The sequence below is a fragment of the Dermacentor andersoni genome, chromosome 8 (genome assembly GCF_023375885.2).
Source record: "Dermacentor andersoni chromosome 8, qqDerAnde1_hic_scaffold, whole genome shotgun sequence".
Classification (NCBI taxonomy): domain Eukaryota; kingdom Metazoa; phylum Arthropoda; class Arachnida; order Ixodida; family Ixodidae; genus Dermacentor; species Dermacentor andersoni.
Window position 1 is genome coordinate 83372615 of NC_092821.1, and position 19889 is coordinate 83392503.

The window sequence follows — 19889 nt, forward strand, 5'->3', positions numbered from 1 at the left end:
AAGTGTTGCATGGCCCATACTGAGTCACATGCTGTGTTGCAGGTTTGCGACAGGTAAGATTTCAGTGTTATTGACACATCAGAAATATTGAGATGGGCTGGTTTGAGATAGTGGACCTCCAGATCATGAATACAATCATTTTTGATGGAATAACCAAGGAAGGGTCTTGTGAAGAAATCAGTTATGTCGCAAATGAAAAACAAGGCTGCTTCCTAGGCTACGCGCACTCGGGATCTCGCCTGATGAGAAGTTTTCCCTTGAGGTAGTTAAAATTCCGGCACGCGATGATGAAATTAGCAGTTACATAATGCAAATTATCCTGAATAAAAAAAATCACAGGCCATTACGGCACTCGTTAATGCGAAAATTTCAACACAAGTCTATGAGCGTTTTCATTTCGCGATATATTCGCAGGAACGGATAATTTGTCTCCTGCTGGAGGTTGCAAATGCAGCGAAGTGCGGCGCGACTGCCTCGATAATCTGGAGATCGCGACCGCCAACGCGTGGCTGACGCGTGGGTGCGACTCACAGGAGCCGGTGTCGAGAGACCTCACGCACGACGCGCGCTATTCTGGCGCCATCTGTCACCTCACAACGCTTTTCTGCTCACGCTTTCGCCGTACCCTCCGCCGCTTTCCGCCTCATGCTTCCGCTGCACCCTTCTCTCCGCTTTCCTCCTCCCGTCTTTCCCGCTTTCCTCCTCTCGTCTTACCCCGCTGCGCTCTGCGTTGGCCTTCATCTTTGGCTGTGCTTGTTCACTCGGTTACGCCGAAGTACGATGCCGAGGCACGTCAGCGCTCACCGCAGAAATGTGCGCCTGTGAGCTGCGCTCTCAAATTTACCAATACTAGAACTTTACTTTGTTATCTGAGCTGTATATTTGATTGTCGAAGTACTGCGTACCAGATCAAGTATTACACGTGAAGAAAGAGCTTTATGCAACATCTTGGTTTCAATTTATACAAAAAATACTTGTTAGCGTATGTGTGTAGCATTATGAATTATTCACACGCTACACTGTGAGTGTTTATGGAGTAGCAACGTAGTTTCGGATGCACAACCCGCCATACCAAACTGTAGACGAAGGCTCTCGTTCAATGTGGTTTGTGAGGCCACAGAACTCATCTGCAGAAGTATGTCCACCAACAAAACAATTAAAAGAAAGCAGTCGGGGAAAATTTGTACTTCTTCGGGCTTAGTCTAGATTGCAGATCTTGATTGACTGGACAAACCAATCGAATAACATGAGTAAATTCATCCTAACCAGAAATGAGCCGTCATATAGTGTCACTCAAATAATTAAGCTCACCTTTAATTTTGCCGAGCAGCTATGGACCGGTTAAAGCAAAGTTACCTACAAAGTGTGCTATCACACTTCGATTTCTTTAGTGCCGCAATGGCAGGGCACTCTATGTGAGGACACATAAGCTTATGTTGAATGTGCTCATTGATTTAGGGGGGGGGGGGGGGGGGTGGCGCTGCCAGCACTCTTTAAAAAAACCTATGGTAGCGGAGGTAGGTAGTTGAAATTTAGTCCGTCCCCTGCACTGCATGCACGAAGCCACTTGAATATTAGATTTTTGCACGTTATTCCAGTGCCTTTCAATTCGGTTCTAGAACATCAGCGTACGGTATGAGCAAGAAAGACATACATATAAACACAAAATTAAACAAGCACCAGCATTGCCACTCTTATGGAAACATGTATTGATAAAATTTTACTAGTTTTGAAATATGTGCATTGAAGCATCATGGACGTCCCATAGAAGCGTAAAACACAGAAGCGGTACTTGAGAAAAGTCGCACAGTTACGTATAATGGACTTTCGCGAGTAGAACCTGAACGGCGGACATACAGATGATACGTACGCTGATTGCGTTTTCGAAACAGCACAAATCAAAAGTATATTTAAACATATCTAACAATGTTTATGTTATGTAGCATACCTCTTCAGATCTGTGGGGCTGAACTGTAACGTATATTTTAGTCCTTAACACGGCAGTTGTTCCGAGGTCCTGAGCTGTAGTTGCTGCGCCGCTGCCTTCTGGACCATTGTGCTTCGGTGGTTTGTAGGTGGCGGTACCATCGATGTCCTCCTCTGCAAATTCATGGTCATTGAGTGCCGATTGATATATCGCTGTAGTAGCGAAATTGCTGACATACACGGTTGTCATAAATACCAACTAGTTGTATGCTACTACGTGAGCAGCTTAATAGGTACAGCTCATCAATTCTCCTTAGGCACAGAAAACATTCCCCGTTCAAAGCCATGTCATTTAGAAGTACAGTGAAATCACCCACGGAAAATAGCAGCCACTTACAGATATATAGAGAGATAACATAATCTTATCTCGCACAGATGAACGTGTCCGAGAAATAAAAGATATGCACGTGCCACGTAGCTCGACAGAAATAAGGTAATTGTGTTTTCAGTCACTTTTAGCATGCCGGTTACTTTATGTATTTCGGCCTATTGCATAATTATTTATTAATCTGTCTATAACTGGTCCAATGCATATTTAGAGCAAAATGAGCAATGAGAACATTGCAGACCATCATGAAAAAATCCACAGCCGTTTTTCTATTACTACAATACGTTTTACACAAGAAGTTTTTCCAATGCTGATAGAAACCTAGCGAACCACAAACAAATTACTGCAAAAACTTGCTCGTCGGACTTATTAAAGAGTGCGTAAGCATACCTTCCAGTGGCTCATCTCGGACGCATATTCTGTGAAGCATCCGAATGAGCCTGGTTGTATGATGCAAACGTTTGCACGGTTTCTTTGATTGTTTCTTAAAAATGACTAATTATTTACTCATTCAGGTGAACAGTAATAAGTATATGTCAATAATCATAACTAGAGTGAAGTCATCTTCATTAGGCTTAAATATTCTTGATCGGCTTTAACCTATTTGATGTTGCTTCTATCACTAGAAATTTCGCCGAATGAATAAAAACTGCACGTGGTGATAAATGGAACGTAAAATGTTAGTCTCAAAGTTAATAGAGAAAAGGGCATCGCTGTTGATTAGAGCAAGCAAGGGCAGGCAATGTTTTCATCAACAATAAAAGAAAACAATGCAGTGAGGCAAGCCTTGTAATCGTAGGGTATGATGGCTCGTGTGTTATAGTCACAGAAAAGGTGCCAAGTTATCGTAAACGCAGTCGAGGCTGAAAGAGAATAAGGTTGTGTGACGATACAGTTTTCACTCTTAACCATGAATGAGCTGGCGTAGAAAGGCGTAAAAGAATATTGCTTAGAGATGCGGAGCAGGGATTTGAACCAAGTACCTCCCGAATACGAGGCAGATGCTCTACCTTTCGCCACCGCTGTTCTAGTGAATAATGACTCCAGTGAGATAAGAGTGCTCCAAAAATTTATAGGAAGGCGATAAGATGGTGGATCCACTGCGGTGCTGCAATATCAGAATACCTAGCAGCAAAGGCGATATAACATAATAAAAAACACGCACTCACTATGGAATGGTAGGTGTGCATAAACAAGAAAATGTAACTTCTCTGCGATTGAAATAAGATACATGGACAGCATGGCTGCGGAATTTTTTACGCCACCGGTGTGTGCCTGGACACCGAGCTAATGCGTCATGACATAAAATTAATACGGCGGTCATTGTTGCGCATTGTGACTGCATTTGGCACCTAGCGTATCGCGTTTGAACAGCTTAGTGCTGCAATAAGACTAGAAGTCGTTGGTCCACCCGATTAAATTGCGAATAGAACATTAAAGTGTACAACTGTAAAACGCAAGGTTTTAGAGATTCAATACTTCCCTCGAACCAATCGATAATTGAATGTACCAGCTGCAGAGGCGGTTGCCTGTCAATCTGTAGATATATTTATAGATGAGCACCAAAAATAACGTAGATGTTCGGGATACATCGACTGTGCTCTATCCTTCGCATATAAATCTGTCCTTTTACGTCACCCCACGCATGAGCTTTTTCGTGCTTCTGCCAGTGTTTAGTCGTCTTATTGACGCCAATTTCGCTGTGTGAATCTACAGAAGGTGAAATCGCACGACGGCCGCTGTCACATATCATACAACATATATCTTCTAGCTTTCTGAGTGTTTTTTCTCAAACAGAGTGCCAAGGGTCGTTTACTTACCCCCTAGATATGTTGGCTTTTTCTTATTGCATTAAGAAATACGTGGACACTACGGGCGCGTTTCCGCTGCGACCGTCGGCGCAGCCGTGATGTTCTGTGTAAAATCCAAGTACGGCAACACCGCACGGCATGTGCTGTAGGTGCATGTGAGAGTGGGCGAGGGTTAGCCGAGGACGGCGCCGTCATCTCGCGCGCGCAAGGGCGAAAGGTGTGGAGGAAGCGAGCCGTCTTCCACACGCGCGCAAGCCCTGAGGCCTGGAGGGGGTCTTCTCCGGCGGCGGCTGCGTATAGCACGATTAAGCGCGGCCGCGCCGCAACTACCTCGAAAGCGAGCTGCAATGATTACAGAGTGTGGAAGTACCAAGGGCTGATAGCTTCGTGCGCGCGGCCTTCCCGCCACTTATTGCGGGTTGAAGCGAGAGGTCAATTCCGCTCACTGCGGCCCCTCTTCCTCACGCCAGCGTTGTGACAGGAAGGGTCCGCGCTCATCGAGTGAGATGTGTTGATGCTTGCCTATGCACACGCGACGCTATGCTTAATTTATTTTCCAAAGGAATGCTTACGAGCTTAACGGATGATAAAACTGCATTCGTTTTATTGTGTAGCTGCCTAATAATCTGTTTTCCTTATCAATGCTTCAGCTTTGGGCGATACTGCGACTTTTTTAGTGAATGCGGCGCCTTTCACGCCTTGTTTTATTACTTACTGCAATGTTATTAATGTCAGCCAACCCGCCTTGCATTCAATGTATTGTTAGTGCCGCATTTTTCGAATACGGCCAGGCTTTTTTCTTGGACATATTGCCAACAATGAGCTAACGGCATACATTCGTGACAACAGAATATCCACCTATCTTCGTGAACAAATACAGCCAAGTCACGGAGCCAAAAGTATTTCTCCGTTACGCCTGCAGTAAAATCAGTTTCGAGAATATTTACGCTGGCTTTAAAAAATGCTGGATTTCCGACGCAACTTCAGCACTGAGGACGACGTCATTTCGAAGCTGAGGACACCTGCGAAACCTCCCAGCAGGGACACCCTTCTGGGATTTCTGGCGAGGACGTAGCTTGTAGCGTTCGCTTGTGATTTTAACTAGCAGAGGTTAATGGTAATAAAAGTGTGCCATGCTTAACGTTTTTCTTATGTTTTCTAAAGATATATCGGTTTACCTATGTTCTATTTACATGTTCTTACCTCTTGACAATTTCAGTATGTGGCGGCCGACCTATATTCCTGGTAAAACTAAGTTTGAATAATTACAGCGTTGTAACCCTGCGGTGACGGTGACAAGCACAGTACCAAAACTGTATATCATAACATTCTGTTTTGTTGTGGTTCTGAAATGAAAAGCGAGTAAGACTCAAAGCAACACAATAGTGGCGAGCCCTGTTGGCGATCTTCGAAAATCTAGATCCGCGCGTCGACATTTATGCATGACTCGTCAAACTGTCCAGAGTAATCGCTAGTCTCGAATACCTTACAGAAAGTATAACAGTGTGCGCGGCGGCTTTGCAATCTTATCACACAAGATTCGTTGAGAGCCTACACAAATGATAGGATCAACGCTAGTATTTGAGTAAGTTCGAATTCAGGCAGGCGTCTTTCACTCCGAGCGATAACATAAAGTAGGAAGTGGGTCAGATGGAGCCCCCATAACAAGGAGAAGTTTGTACGCATGGTAATGCCGCCCTTATCAACAGAATCGTCGTGATACTACAAATACGAGAACAAAAAACTAAATCAACCGTATAAGACAAACACAATAGACAAAAATAGACACGAAGTTTTACACATCGTTTGTTAGCAGTGTCAGAAGGGCTTAAGGTCCAATAATCGACTATTTCCGGCCGCGAGCTGTGCAGCTGTATTGCATGATGTCACGTGGCAACCCCTCATAGGCCAGTGCGCCAGTACGCCGGATGATCCTGTAGGACCAGAAATAGCGTCGATCACTGGGTATTAACCGGCATTTGGGTCCTAATGCAAACGAAGTTACTGGGCTGGTATTCCATGTAGCGTTGCCGAAAATTGTGGTGTCGACTACTCGTGTTTTGCTGGCTTTGAGGCGCAGATGCGCGAGTTGTGCTTCTCCGGTGCGTTGTAGAATGGGGCTACGTCGGGATTCTCTTCGTCGGTGACGCGCAGTCGGATGGCATCCAGCGTCGTCGTCGCGTTCCTTCCGTAAACCAGCTTGAACCGCGTGATGTGCGCTGTTTCTTGCACTGCAATTTCGCATGCGAAGGTTCTGTATGGAAGGTCGGCATCCCCCCTCTTGTGCTAGGCGTCGACACACATTGCTCACATGTCGGTGAGGATCTTGTTTAGCATTCCTGCAGGACAATTCGTCTTCGGGTTGCAGGCAGTTGTCCTGCTGTGGCTTGTCTGGCTGTATTGCAGAATGGCTTGGGTGGGCTCTGCTGCAAAGACTGTTATTCTGTCGGTGATGACTTCCGGGGCACCATGTTAATCGGTATGCCCTCGATGAAGACTTTCACCACTTCGATTGCACTGCCTGTCAGCAGAGCTTTCGTTTCAGCGAAGTGGGTAAGGTCGTCCATCCGCACGACAACCCGCGGATTTCCGTATGATGACGTGACAAAGTGCGCCAATAAATTTATCTCGGCAAGGACACACTTTGACTGCCTGAAGCAATCTCGCTATTCTTGTTAGTGGCGTCTTGCGTTGTTGACAGTCTCGGCATGTCCTGAAGTAGCAAATAACGTAATTGGCGGTGCGTGTCCGATAATGCAACTTTTGTATCCTCGCGAGCATAGGGGAACAGATAGGTGCTCGGCTGTGTGATCATCAAGCAGGGCGTGCGATTTTTGTGGCCGCAGTGTTGAGATCACCAAGAGAAGGTAGTTTGCATGTACTGCAGAGAAGATCTTAAATACTAGGGCGTATTTCTGTAGTGCAAATGATAAAATCATCATTTGTACTGTTTAATAGCGCAAGGGCCAAGTGTGGCAAAATAACGCCAAGGCAGTGGTAATGAGTACGGAATGGTTTAATGGCTGATGTGACGTGGCTGTAGAGATGCTTAAAACTAAGATCTAACAATCGCTTAAAATACAAAAGGAATAAAAAATATGAGAATGAGTCAAGTAGGGTATGCTGCAAACATATAATGTAGAACAATGGGTGTAATAGCGTTACATGAATAAAAAAGAACAAGTGATTGTTGATGGCAAGTAGCACAACAGCCTCATGCGGGTCCCTTGAGTACAAGGGCCCGGAGGCATGTGCTGTAACAATGGTTGACATCGCAAGCGTGGCCTCTCGCAAGAGGCCGTGTTACGAATTTCTTGGAAACGATGAGAATTCACAATTACACACCGTTCGGCGTAGTCGGTCACGTCTTCCAAGTACTCGACAAGGCTTCTTATTTCCGCTTCAGGGTGTTGATGCTCGGCGAATTCTTTTGCGTGTATTGTTCATAGGAATTTGTTTGTCTTGTTCGTCTTGCAATGGCAGCTCGGTGGGGCGCGAAAGAGGCAGCCAGCATGAAACTTTTAACGTTCGAACTGCTAAATCACTGTGGTATCCCATTCTTGCAGTTTCAGGCTCCTCTGTGAAATGTGTTCTGTAGGATCCTTGCAGTTTGCCAGCGGCCACATGGGTGAGGTTGGCTTACGATATTGAGGGACCTGCCCTTTAGATATTGGCAAAATTTTACAGTAGCTCAATAAATGGGAAGGCATTCTATTTACATCGGTGAACAGTGAGAACATTTGTTTAAACGGTGAAATGCGGTCACCCGAACAAGATAAACAAGTACACGTGTCAATATGTACATATAATTGCATATCATATACGCCATTTTATTTTAATATCGGTGGGGATTAGAGATACACTTAAACAGACACTGTGCTTCATATTTCATGCTTCACGTAGGGGTTAATTGAGTACAAAGAAGAAAGGAGGTCTCACTGGCATTTAAAATGTTTCAAGCTTTCGCCTTATGTAGGCCGGAGAACTCGGTGGCACATAATCATTTCCACAAAAAAGGCGTTGTCGAGAAAAAGCAAATTTGATGCGATGCATAAAGAAACATAACGCCGTCTAATATAACCACGTTTTCATTACGAGACCTGGGCTCTTCAATATTTGTATGAGCGGACGTTATTTTTATGCAATCCTGTAATGGTTTCACATTTTTTCTGTTTACACGCATGGAAGGTTAGATCAATCCCAATGTTCTGTGGATCGATTCTCCGCACTACTAGCCGGTCTTTTGTGCCCTAACAGGTGAGATAACCACCGTCTGGCTGAACGGGCGACACGGAATGTGGCAGTTAAAAAAACTGTGCCGTGTTAAAGGTTAGCCCGCGCGAATATGAGTGATGCCTTGGTACCCTGTCCTGCTCTATGAGGAGCAATAATTCTGTGCTAAGCAACATTTCGAGTAAAACATGACGACTACTCACATCCTAAGCGGCAACAGCACTTATGATGCCGTCGTCAATTACCGCGGCGTTTATGCCCTTGTAAAACTTTATTTATGAAATATTCAGCCGTAACAAAATCAGTGCAAAGAAATTTATTCTGACGAGCCTAAATATTCATCCTATCGTACTTGCAGAATATAGTCCGATGGGACCATCAAACCGCAATGTTACCTTTATTGAAACCGCGCAGGGCCGGGCATTTGTCGTCTAGAGCTTGGTTTTCCATTCGCTGCTTCCTGTGACCTAACGGTAACACTTATCCACATTTCATCGCATTTTATTGCCCTTAGAGAACAAACACTCATACAGATCAAAACAGCATCACCCACCCTGACTCAAATTGGATGTCCACAAAAACAGACCTATGAGCAGCGCGATGAGGCAAACGGCGCAGCAGAACAGAAGTACTTTCTTGCCTGTGTCGTCTGCTTCGTCACTGCGAACGACAAATGCCCCATCAAAATATTCCTTCGGATAAATAGGCTCTGCATGCTTTCCTTTCTCTATTCAACTAATATATTTCGCTCTCTGCGCTATTGCAACAGATTTTCTAAAATTCGCGCCAACAATGCGCGGTAATATGCGATAACCTAAAAAAAAAACGCGAATAAGCGATTTCATAAAACATTTCCATTGGATTGCATTTGTTTCCTTTACGAGGAAGTTTTATATTGGGAGCTTCCATCTCAATTATTTAAAAGGATGATTTTCTCCCCGCGCAACTCGTGCACCAAATTTGATGAGACTTGTTGAATTAGGAAGAAGGAACTTAGTCCAGTTGTAGCGGACTAGTACGTGCCAGAATGGTCCGGTCACTAAAGACGATGACGACACGTCCAGCACGATGACTGTGTGCGAGCAGTGGAATCGGCGGAATCAGGCTCCAGCCTGATAAAGGGGGTTTGTTTAAAAATATTATTCGTGGACGCAGAGACCAGCTTCTGCCTGGTTTTCCTTCGCAGTCATTAAAGAACGGTGTTACGGATATATTGTACTATTTTTATAAATAGATCGTTGCTAAATACAACAAACCTTAAATATAATTTTGCAAACTCTTCAAAGCACCAATAAAAGCTATATTCTAATTTCGTCAAGAGCAATTGATACATATAAAGCATACCAAAATTAGGCTAAGATGCACGACCCTGAATTCTACCTGTAATTTTCAAATAGGGGACTTGAAATGCCCTTGTAATCCATGCAACAGATTTACGCAAGTATTTTATAGCCCATTTATCATGTCCAGCAACTAAGGACCGTCGTCTTTCTTTCGTCTCCTTTGGTCCGGGCTTTTACACGTCTGCGTGTACTATTGACCTTTCGTTTCAAGCATGCGTGAGTACTCACATGGCCTTGAGTGCAAGCACCCAAAAGTAAATGGAATTTCGTTCGTCTCTTTCCCCGAATCATTTAGTGCACCCCAAAAATAAAACGCCAAGATCAATCTGTATTTAGAGCGACCGTTAGAATATTTCTCAGGGAGCCATAACAATTTATCAGTGGGCGTTCCGTTGGAAACCCAAATTATTAAAGTCAGTTTATATATATATATATATATATATATATATATATATATATATATATATATATATATATATATAAATATATATTTTAGAAGGATTTACTTCGAAATTTTCAGTGCCACATTAAAGCTTAAGCGTTGGGTGCATAGGTATACCACACGCTTACTATTTTGTTGTAGGGCTTGCATACGTTAATTGAAACAGCGCTTCACTTCAATGGAATCGCCGGTGTTAGGTTGAGATGAGAGGGACAGATGCAATTATTGCTGTTTAGAATCAAGAGACGTGCATATTAAAGTAACGCACATTTGTAGCTACACGAATAAATGCATGCGCGTTGTTCTTACCTTAGTTTTATTTCTGTAATAATAACAAGAAAAACTTCGATAAAGCATTTGAAAAATAGCGTCAAAATAACGGATTACGAGATATATCCCAAATCGAAGTTGCATGGTATCTACCCTGTTTTTTGTTTTCATAAGTTGGAGAAATATTACACGAATTCTTACGTTTACAGTATGAAGTAAGCGGACAATGCTTTAGTCTTGCTGCAGTCAGCAATTCTCTTGAGAATTTTTGAACGTAAGTATAACATTTCTTAACCTATTGTTAGGTGTAAAGTTGTGGGGTGTCTGAAATTGCGAAAATTACTAGTGAGACTCACCTATACCCACAGTTGAGGCGACTTCTGAAACGGCAAACAGCAAAAAGTGAAAAAATGTGAAATACCAAACTCGAGCAACGCCTTCACTCTTCCACTAAAATCCGGCTTCTCATTCATGGAATTGAAGCAAAGGTATTGCACGAGGGTCTGTGCGAAGCTTCCATGAAAACGAAGTGTCTCAGGTGTGCATCTGACGCAATAAGCTGGTGTCAGAAACCCAGATTCCGCACATTTCATCGCATTCTGTTGGGATTGTAGTTGTTCCGGATTGCAAATGCGGCGCGTATATTTAATACTTGGGTTGTTGTGCGCACAAACCAGATCCTTCGTATTTCTTTTTTCTTTTGTGGGGGGGGGGGGGGGGGGTGAAAGAGGCGGGAAGGAACGTGAATCTAGGCCGCATGTTAAAATATAACATAAAGTAGTAGGTAAATAAAATATATAGAAGCCAGCACTTTTAACAACGGTAAAAGCTTAGGCAGCCAGTGATGGCAACTCAGGCTAAAAACTTTCGCTGTTCGGGCTAACCACGTAAGCAAAACGACCAGTGCGAGAAGATAAACTTGCAATATTTGGTGAAAATTTTCCTACAGAGAATTTCAGTGCACAGAGGTCAACAATATATAAATTTCAGTTCTATTTTATTAGGCCTACCTTTTCACGAGTACAACTGGTAAATGCAATTATGTAATACACTGGTATAAAGATCTAAGATCTCATGTAAAGGTTGTTTGCGAAAGTATTAACATCCTTCGAAACGCAGGCTTCTGGAATAATGAGAATTCACGGGACGTCTAGTTGCGTCCCTGATCAAAATCATGGTACCATGTTCATACACTGAAGTGGTTTTACGGAGTTGCTGATGAAAAGGAACAGCATGATGCCTCTCTACAAGCAACGGCCCGTACGTAAATGTGCATACATTGCTTGAAGTTTTTAATACCTCAAGCGCTAATACTTTTTGCTTATACCGGGTTTCTGGCCTAAGCTGCGATATCGAAATGAATTACAAGACGCTATTCTGCAGAGTCTACAAAAAATCGGCGGTATGTTACACTCCTGTAACACGTGAAGGTGAAGCCCTGCTGGCACAAGTGGTAACGCATCAAGTTATCCGATAGGAGAGGTCAGATTGTTGAACGACATAATCAGCTGCAGTGTGAAGTAAACGCATTGTGCTGTCGGTTGATTTCCCCAACAACACATGTGTGCACATAACACACTATTTAAAGGTACTTTTATTCCTTTTCTCGTTCCTTCTTTCGTTCTCTCTTTCATTGTTTTCTCGTTCTTTGCTCTTTCATCCCTCTTTAATTCTTTACTTAGTTCCTTTTCTCGTTCCTTCTTTCGTTCTTTCTTGTTTTCGTTTGTCCTTTCATATTTAGCCATTGCATCTCTGCTTGCTTAGGGGGAATGAGCCATTTCAGGTTATGATTTCCTTTTCGGATATGAGCCATTGCTCATGGCTTATGATACTTCAGAATCACTCGGCTAAACGCCGCTTTTTTCGAGTATGAGCCATTCTAACGAGCCACGTATGGCTTTTGCCCTAACATGCAGCCATTTATGTAGGTAATACAATGCAAGGGTGTTGTCGTACATCATTTGATTAGTACGTCTTTGCAGAAGTGTGGTTCCGAAGCTCGAGTTGAAACCATATTGGAATGGAACGTGCACATGGTAATAGTTGTCTATAGAATCTTTTTATGGGTGGGTTGTCTGTAAAAACAAAAATCCCAACTTTGTACTTTCCTGTCCCCTCATTACCAGCTAATTTGGAAGGTGAGCATTCATTAAAAGAAATAAAATTCCTTAGCAAGAGGACACCACTTTCATAGTTTCTTGTGCATATATTTATGTGACAACTTCGTATAACGCGTCAAAACGCTCCGGGTTTATGTGGGTGGGAACAGTTACTTCTTGTGTAATGAAGCCATCCTGGTTCTGGTTATGAAACAGATTGAACAGACACTGCTCCCTTTTCGTGGGTGACCTAATTCCATGATTTCAAATGTAATTAGTACACTGTAACAGTAGAACTTTGAACGTCTATTGAGTACTTTATACTTTCTTTATTTTAGATTAGTAAAGCCAGCTTACCTGTTACAAGTTTGCACAACATTTGGCAGCGTAGTAATTTTGCATGTACAACATACGAGTACAGTTGGCCTCTGCTATGGCAGGCAACATAAAGACGTGGCTCCCGTCATCAAGTCATTTGCAAGTGAGAAGTACGAGCATGAGCGTCTAGCACCTCGATATCATTTCGACAATGAAAAATGCCGCCACTTGTTTCCCAAATATGTGGTACCGATACGTTCCCATGCGAACTATGAAAAGGTTCTATTGTTAATATTATGTAGCCACTCACATGAAACTGATAACTCTTTGTGAGAAACCTGTTTGTCTCAGATTCAACGATGCATAATGCAATTTACCGCCGTTAACGCAAGGGAAAACCTTCGCACTACCCGATAGAGCGTCTATAAAAAAAAATTCCTCGTTATTTTGCAGTGTTTTTAACCACTTTGCTGCCAGTGGCCACATTTGTTGATACTTATTGTAATGCCAGGTACTCTTGAGAGAAAACTAGCGGTTCAATAAAATCATGCGCCTTATTTAGCCTGGAATATGGTCAAGGAGCGAGATAACGGAGGAGGCAGACTCGTAGCGAGCACTTTTTTCTTTTCTTTCCGGGGGGGGGGGGGGTTGAGGGAGGGCATAGGGTTCGATTAATCTCTGTTGTGTTTCTCATTCATGGGGCATCATAATACAACTACAGTTGAAATTAGAATTAACGAAGGGATGACCTTGCAAGAATTATTTCATTAAATCAGGAAGTTTGCAAAATTGAGAAAGAACTTTTTGATCCCTCAAAATCTAAAACTGTAACGAAGCGCACCTGAAAAGGCTATCGCGGCATCGCATTTGCCGCTAATCTAGCCATCTTTCACACAAACCATGAAATAACGAAAGCAACCACCAGTGCCCCTACCAAGGCGGTGTTGAGTCGGTGGTTCCGTGAATGGGCACATCGCGCAGCCTCGTCAAATTAAAGCTAGGGATGTGACCATGGCACCCTAGATGTTTTAACGCGATAACTTTAGAACGCGTGCTCGATGAAGAACCCGTCTGTGTCGAAATTAGAAAGGAATCACCGCTTTTTTAGACATTTGTTTCATGGCAAACGTCTTCAAATCGAGTTCGGCCAAGTTTGTTTCATTAATTCGGGTTGATGGAAACACTCAACCCAATGAGTACCTGCCGGGAAATGGAAATTTCTTCGTAAGATCGGGAACTTCGTAAGATCGCGTTTCGTTAGATCGAGATTTAATTGCATTACGTTGAGCGAGCCGTTGGTATGCCTGAAGGCGTGTACCGTCATGTAGTTGTCTGGGGCGGGCGTTCTAAGGATATGCGCCTTTGTTCAGAAGCGACTTGCCAGGAATAAAAGTGAGCAGGGCGCACGCCGGAACATAGGTCTGGCTGGGGGGGGGGGGGGTAGGCTCAAGTGCCGTCGGCCCACCCTGGCTACGCCACTGTCCGGAGGAGAAACTCTCTCGTTCGTCAAGGTCAGATGACCTCACGATTAATACACGCCCCGCGCTCCGCGAGCTGTCTTGCAGGATGCGGTATTTGTCGCAGGCATTTAAAAACGTTGTGCATTCAACTCCAGTCAGGCTCCCGAGAATACCTGGTGCGACAGCGCAGTCTCAGAGACCGGGGCTTCGCGCTCGCGGGTGGGCTTCGTAAGCCACGTGCCGAAGTTCGTCGAAATCACGTGCAAAGCGCTGAGGTGACGAACGTGGCACAAAATAACTATCCGTGTGGCGTTGACAAACTAATGTGTGTGAGCAACTGATTAGGGGAGCACACGGCGTGTGGTGGAGCGCTCGATATCTTGCCTCGGGGACAACATTTGCACTGCACCGCGAGCGGTGATCGACTAAGGTGCCTCAATATGACCGATATCACCATCGTGCTGTTTATCGCAGGGTGCTCGAAACCTGCTTCCTCCTCGCCATATGTGTGACGCTCAATTGCCGCTCACGCGCGCTGGCGCGTGGAGTTTGACTGCCCCCGCAGCTATCTTGATCCGTGGCCACAGTGTATTCAACTTCCAAAGGGGAACACCATGACATGGCCCGGGCGGCCGCTAAAGAAAAGAACACTGCTGCAAGCGTTTTCGCAAATCCCTGTGTTCACTTCCATTGTCAACGGTTGTGGACACTTTTTCTGAAGCCAAGTACAAAGGTGAACGCCACATGTTGGCTGAGGTGCCCATTAAAAAAAAAAAAAATGCCTGCGAGTAGCTCACGAGGCATTTTGACATCTTGTGTCTGCATTTGCGGAAATTTTTTCCGGTTGCAGAAAGTAATATAGATCACTGAATTCTTTTCATGGGTTGTTGCAACTGTGAAAAATAAACAAATAAGTTTTAAAAAGACACACATTTTCTTGCCTAGACTGTTTTCCGCAGGCCCGAGGTTAGAAGTGGCGCTCTTTGCTCAAAACGGAGTATACATTCGTCGGCGATTTAACGAACTAATGGGTGCATCTCCACAAGAAATTCTGTCACACTGAATACAGCCTACAGCTCGGTGTGGCTGTGCTCAGACTTGGTGCACTATAGCGCATCAACACAAGCTCTCTCATTGTATCCTAAAAGCGGTCTTTCACACGCTTTGAAGATTTTCTGCTTCAAGCGGTCGAGCTGTTTCTGACGAAATCTAGAATTTATGATGGCTGCTGCACTGCTGTCGGACCCTTCCCCTTGATCACCCTTCATCTTGATCACCCTTCATCTTGATAACGTAAACTATTATGCTTGTGATCATCATCATTTTTTCTTTCCTTTATACGTATACTACACAATTCTTTTCATGGTAGGATTTATAGTGTCGCAAGAAAAAAAAAACGCTGCTGGCTGAAATTACATAACGTAGATATGCAGCCGCCGTCAGACTTGGCATGAAAACTGAAGTTCCGTTTCTAGCAGGTAGCGTAGACAAACACTGCTTTGCAACAATCGTTCGATGTTTCGGGAAAAATACGCCTGCAGCTGGAGAATTTAAGGCAACCAATTCAGGAATCACTAGCACTTCCCACAATAAAATCAAGAGGGTGCTTGATGCGTCTTCAGGCTCAGTATGATGGCGGTTGTAGAATTTACTTCCGTGAGAAAACTAGGTTTTTTTTTTCTCAGACGGTTTTTAACAAAAACCCCGGCTCTCGTGCTTCGGAGAAGCTTCGTTTGGCGCTGGAGCTACTGCATCAGCCAGTATATATGCACTGGCTTAACGGAACTTTTCAATCACCCGTCGCCGTGGCTTGGCGGCTGCGGTGTTGCGCTGCTAAGTGTGAGGTAGCGGGATGGAATCCCCGCCGCGGTGGCCGCAACTCGAGCGGAGCGAAATCCAAGAACGCCCGTGGCCTGTGCATTGGGGACATTTGATAGATCACATAGTTGTCAAAATTATTCCGCAACCCTCCGCTACGGCGTGTCCAATAATCAAATCGTTGTTCATTCTAAGTTTATAATTTATTACAACCTTTAATGCGTGTTTCCTTAGCGAGAACAGTGAAACGCCTAAGGTGTTGCGCACACATTTGTGAGCTAACTAAAGTGACTTATTTGCGCTATTACCCGGTGGAAGGAATGCGGCTGACGTGGACAGTAGTATATGCAAACGATTTGCGTGATCCTTGTAAATAATGCTTGTAAGGCCGAAAGATTTTTGTGCATTTTTCTAAAAAATTAGCAGTTAAATTGTGATCATTGAAGTTGGAAGATTTCAAATGCACATACTTGATGCTGCACAAAACCCAGTGGAAAAAGTTTAGGAAGGCGTTTGGAAATCCAGAACCCTATTTCTGTTGACAATGCGTGGTGAGGGTTTATATTGCGTTGTATACGCACAAAACTTACCATGTTCAGCTTCGTTCCCTGCAAAGGGAAAAAATAGCGGAAAATTTAGTGAATGTAAAACATTATAGATTCACGCTTTATACACATATTGAAGCATTGGTTGAGAATTTGGCCAGCTGCACTGTTTAACCTAAAGGCCGGGAGCAGTTTCAACACTTAATCTTTCTTAGGCGTTCTATTTTCTACGTTCAAGCTGTAAGGCTTCTATTTTATCAGAATGCGGCAGGACCCTCGGAACACACAAAACAGGAAACCATGCCAACGTATTCCGCGTCCAGCACCCAGCCGCAAATTCTTTATTCAGTTGTTCTTTACATTTTATCGAGTACTTCTTCATACGGAAGTAACTAACTTTAACTGGCCCTCATATGTAAATATAGCTTTTCCTAATGAAGAAGCAAAATTACTGCTTCTATTTGCAGGGAGAGCAACTCCTTAAGCCCCTCTGAAGTGGTTGAGGACAATTTCGTAGAACTCATCAAAAATTCATCGGCAGGGTTCAGTTGATGTTAACAGCTATCATGCCCAGCATTTTCTAAACCACATAAAACTCGTTGCCTTAGCTTTTTGTAAAACGTTTCCTAGGTTCACCTTAGCATTATGAGAACTATATATATGTATATATATATATATATTTACAGGCGAGTGATGACGGTCGTAGCGTGATCGTAGCGCAGCCCGGCCTCTCCAGCTCTTAGTTCTCTTCGTCTTTCCTTCTCTCTTCATGTCCGCGCATTTCGTACAGGTTGCGATATATATATATATATATATATATATATATATATACATATATATATATATATATACACATATATATATAGGTATGTATGTATAAGGTATGTAAAAGACTTACTTTTCACATTATAGCTAGAAACGAAACTATGACATGGACAAAGCAATTGATGAACATTACGCAAACCTGCAATTTTTTGATGATCGTAAATCGAGCGCTTTAAAATATTCCATAATAATCTCCATTTATCGTTAGGTGTCGGCTTGGCGATCATTTCAATATTGACCGCCTTGTATTCACGACAGGATCACGAAAGCAGGAAATTGGCCTGAATACTGGCACGTAAAGGTAATGTTCCAAATGTGGGCTGCGAATAGTCTGAGCATCACCTCCGAGATTTGGCAGCACGTGTGGTCTCGAAGGCCATGACTCGATTCAGTATACTTGCTTCGTGTATTAAGGGCAATTCATGGTGGCATGGAAATCCTTGAGTCGCAGCATACGGCCGTGCTGATATCCACAGCACCAGATGTTTGGTCGGACGATAAAAATACAAGGTGTGACATGGTGAATTGAAACCACAGAGCCCTTAAGTTTGTTTTTAGCTAGACGTTTGTTGTTAGCTAGAGGAATAGTTAAAGCGTGCCTTTTATTTCCCAGGTGGACAGCTTTATTACCTACCATCTGCAGTTGTGCTAGTTCAATGGCTTATCTGAGGCGGAAAAAACGACGCAGATCCCACACACTGTAGGTATTATCGACATTATTTGGCGGTGATATATTGACGGCATACGACAGTCGTGACGGGATGTGAAATGTTACCATGCCTGCTACGTTTCTGTTTGTTGTTCTTGATCCGCTCGACGCTTTATGCAAGCCTTCATCTCGTCGGCACTGAGTGCAAGCTTCGGCACCATTGTGGGTTTTCGCTTACAAAACTGCCTCCTCCCTCTCTCTCTCTATTCCCTGGCTAACATTCTTCCCATTACTCTACTCCTCTAATGTCGTTGCTGTTGCAGGTGAGCACGTAGACAAGCACGGCAGCTTCTGCACATCATTTGAGAGGGGTCACGCCTATGTAGGCGTCCAGAAGGCATTGTGCAAATGCGACGCGGTGTAAATCTTGATATGAGCTTCTCTGGTCGTGTTTCCTTTGTGCCACACTACTGGCATGTACTAAAGGCCGCGCCACATTCAGCGTTTTTACCAGCGTTTTCTGGCGTTGCGTCTCTCGGCGTCGACGCATGTACGCCACCACAGAAGGCGCCCAGCCACACGAGCGGCAGGCGGACCAGCTCTGATTGGCTTACGCTCGAAAGCCAGTGAACGCCGGGAAAACGCTGCATGTGGGGCGATCTTAACGCGATAGCGGGAAAGGCCCTGTGTCGCAGGATATTCCGTGTCGACGCCGCGGGCATTGCTTGGCGAATAATCATTCTGAACCACAACCACGCAGGCCCTCCATGTGGAGCGTACCCTGTCTTACATTCTTTCTGAAGTTATTCCTCGGAATTTTGAGAATGACAGCTCATAAACAAATGTCATGAAACAAAACACCAACAGCGCATGCCTTTTGTGTTGTTGTTTTTTTTTTGTGTGACACAGCCATGTCTCGACCACGTCCTGACACGGCCGGCGTTAGTGACGTGCGTCTCAACTACATCCTGACGTGACCGGCGTTAGCGGCGTGGCGAACAGCAGCAGCAGCAGCAGAACCAGTAATGGGAAAGTCGAAGGAAAAGGCAAAGAAAGCTTCGTATTTAAAAAAGAAAACAAGGGTAACGCGACCATGAGGAGGACCGCAACGAGGTAATCAGGGCACCAAACTACACAGAAGAGAAGCACCAGGATTGTTTGGCGTTGAAGCCGATGTTGAGAGGCAAATTCACTGGCCTGGGCACGGACACGTGACAAAGTATTTTCGCCAGCCAAAGCAATTTTCACCGCTGGAAACGCTTCATGATGATTCCCACAGCGTGTTCACGGGCACCATATGAGCCCTGTAGACAGGGCTCATATGGTGCCTGGCATCTGTGCATGACGACAGGGCGTGATTCCATCAAGCTTTATATTACTGAGATCGCCTGATGGGCCTTATTAAGGCGACAGCCCTATACGCCCCACGAAGCGAAAAATCCAGCGACCGGCGTCAACCCCGCATGGCAAGACAACCGACGGGACTGTGTTGACATCACGTTCCCGGCGAAGGACCTGCTGCCTCTCGCACTGTGAGATCACCCAAAAAGCCGATCTGGCCCACTTCCAAGATTGCTCTCAGGGGTATTAATTCAGATTAAAGTAAATCAAAGTAAATTAAAAGAGAATAATGTGGATCAAGGTAGACTAAGGTTGGTACAAATTAAAGCAAGGTGGAGAGTGCACTGTTAAAACAGTTTACACGCTTTCAGGCGTATCTTGTACGACAATAATAATCTCCATCAGTATTGTATGCGTTTCG

At 44.2% G+C, this 19889-nt stretch overlaps 1 protein-coding gene across 2 annotated transcripts in view; it reads right to left on the reverse strand.

Annotated features, from left to right (window-relative positions):
* The window catches only part of LOC140212911 (uncharacterized), a 96055-nt gene that overhangs the window by 73417 nt on the left and 2749 nt on the right, over window positions 1-19889 (reverse strand). For both annotated transcript variants that reach the window (XM_072284027.1, XM_072284026.1), the window contains exons 2-5: window positions 16699-16716; window positions 10770-10793; window positions 8912-9018; window positions 1949-2100 (exon numbers count right to left, since the gene is read on the reverse strand). The gene's annotated coding sequence lies outside the window, so the exon portion shown is untranslated. The remainder of the gene's footprint in view (window positions 1-1948; window positions 2101-8911; window positions 9019-10769; window positions 10794-16698; window positions 16717-19889) is intronic.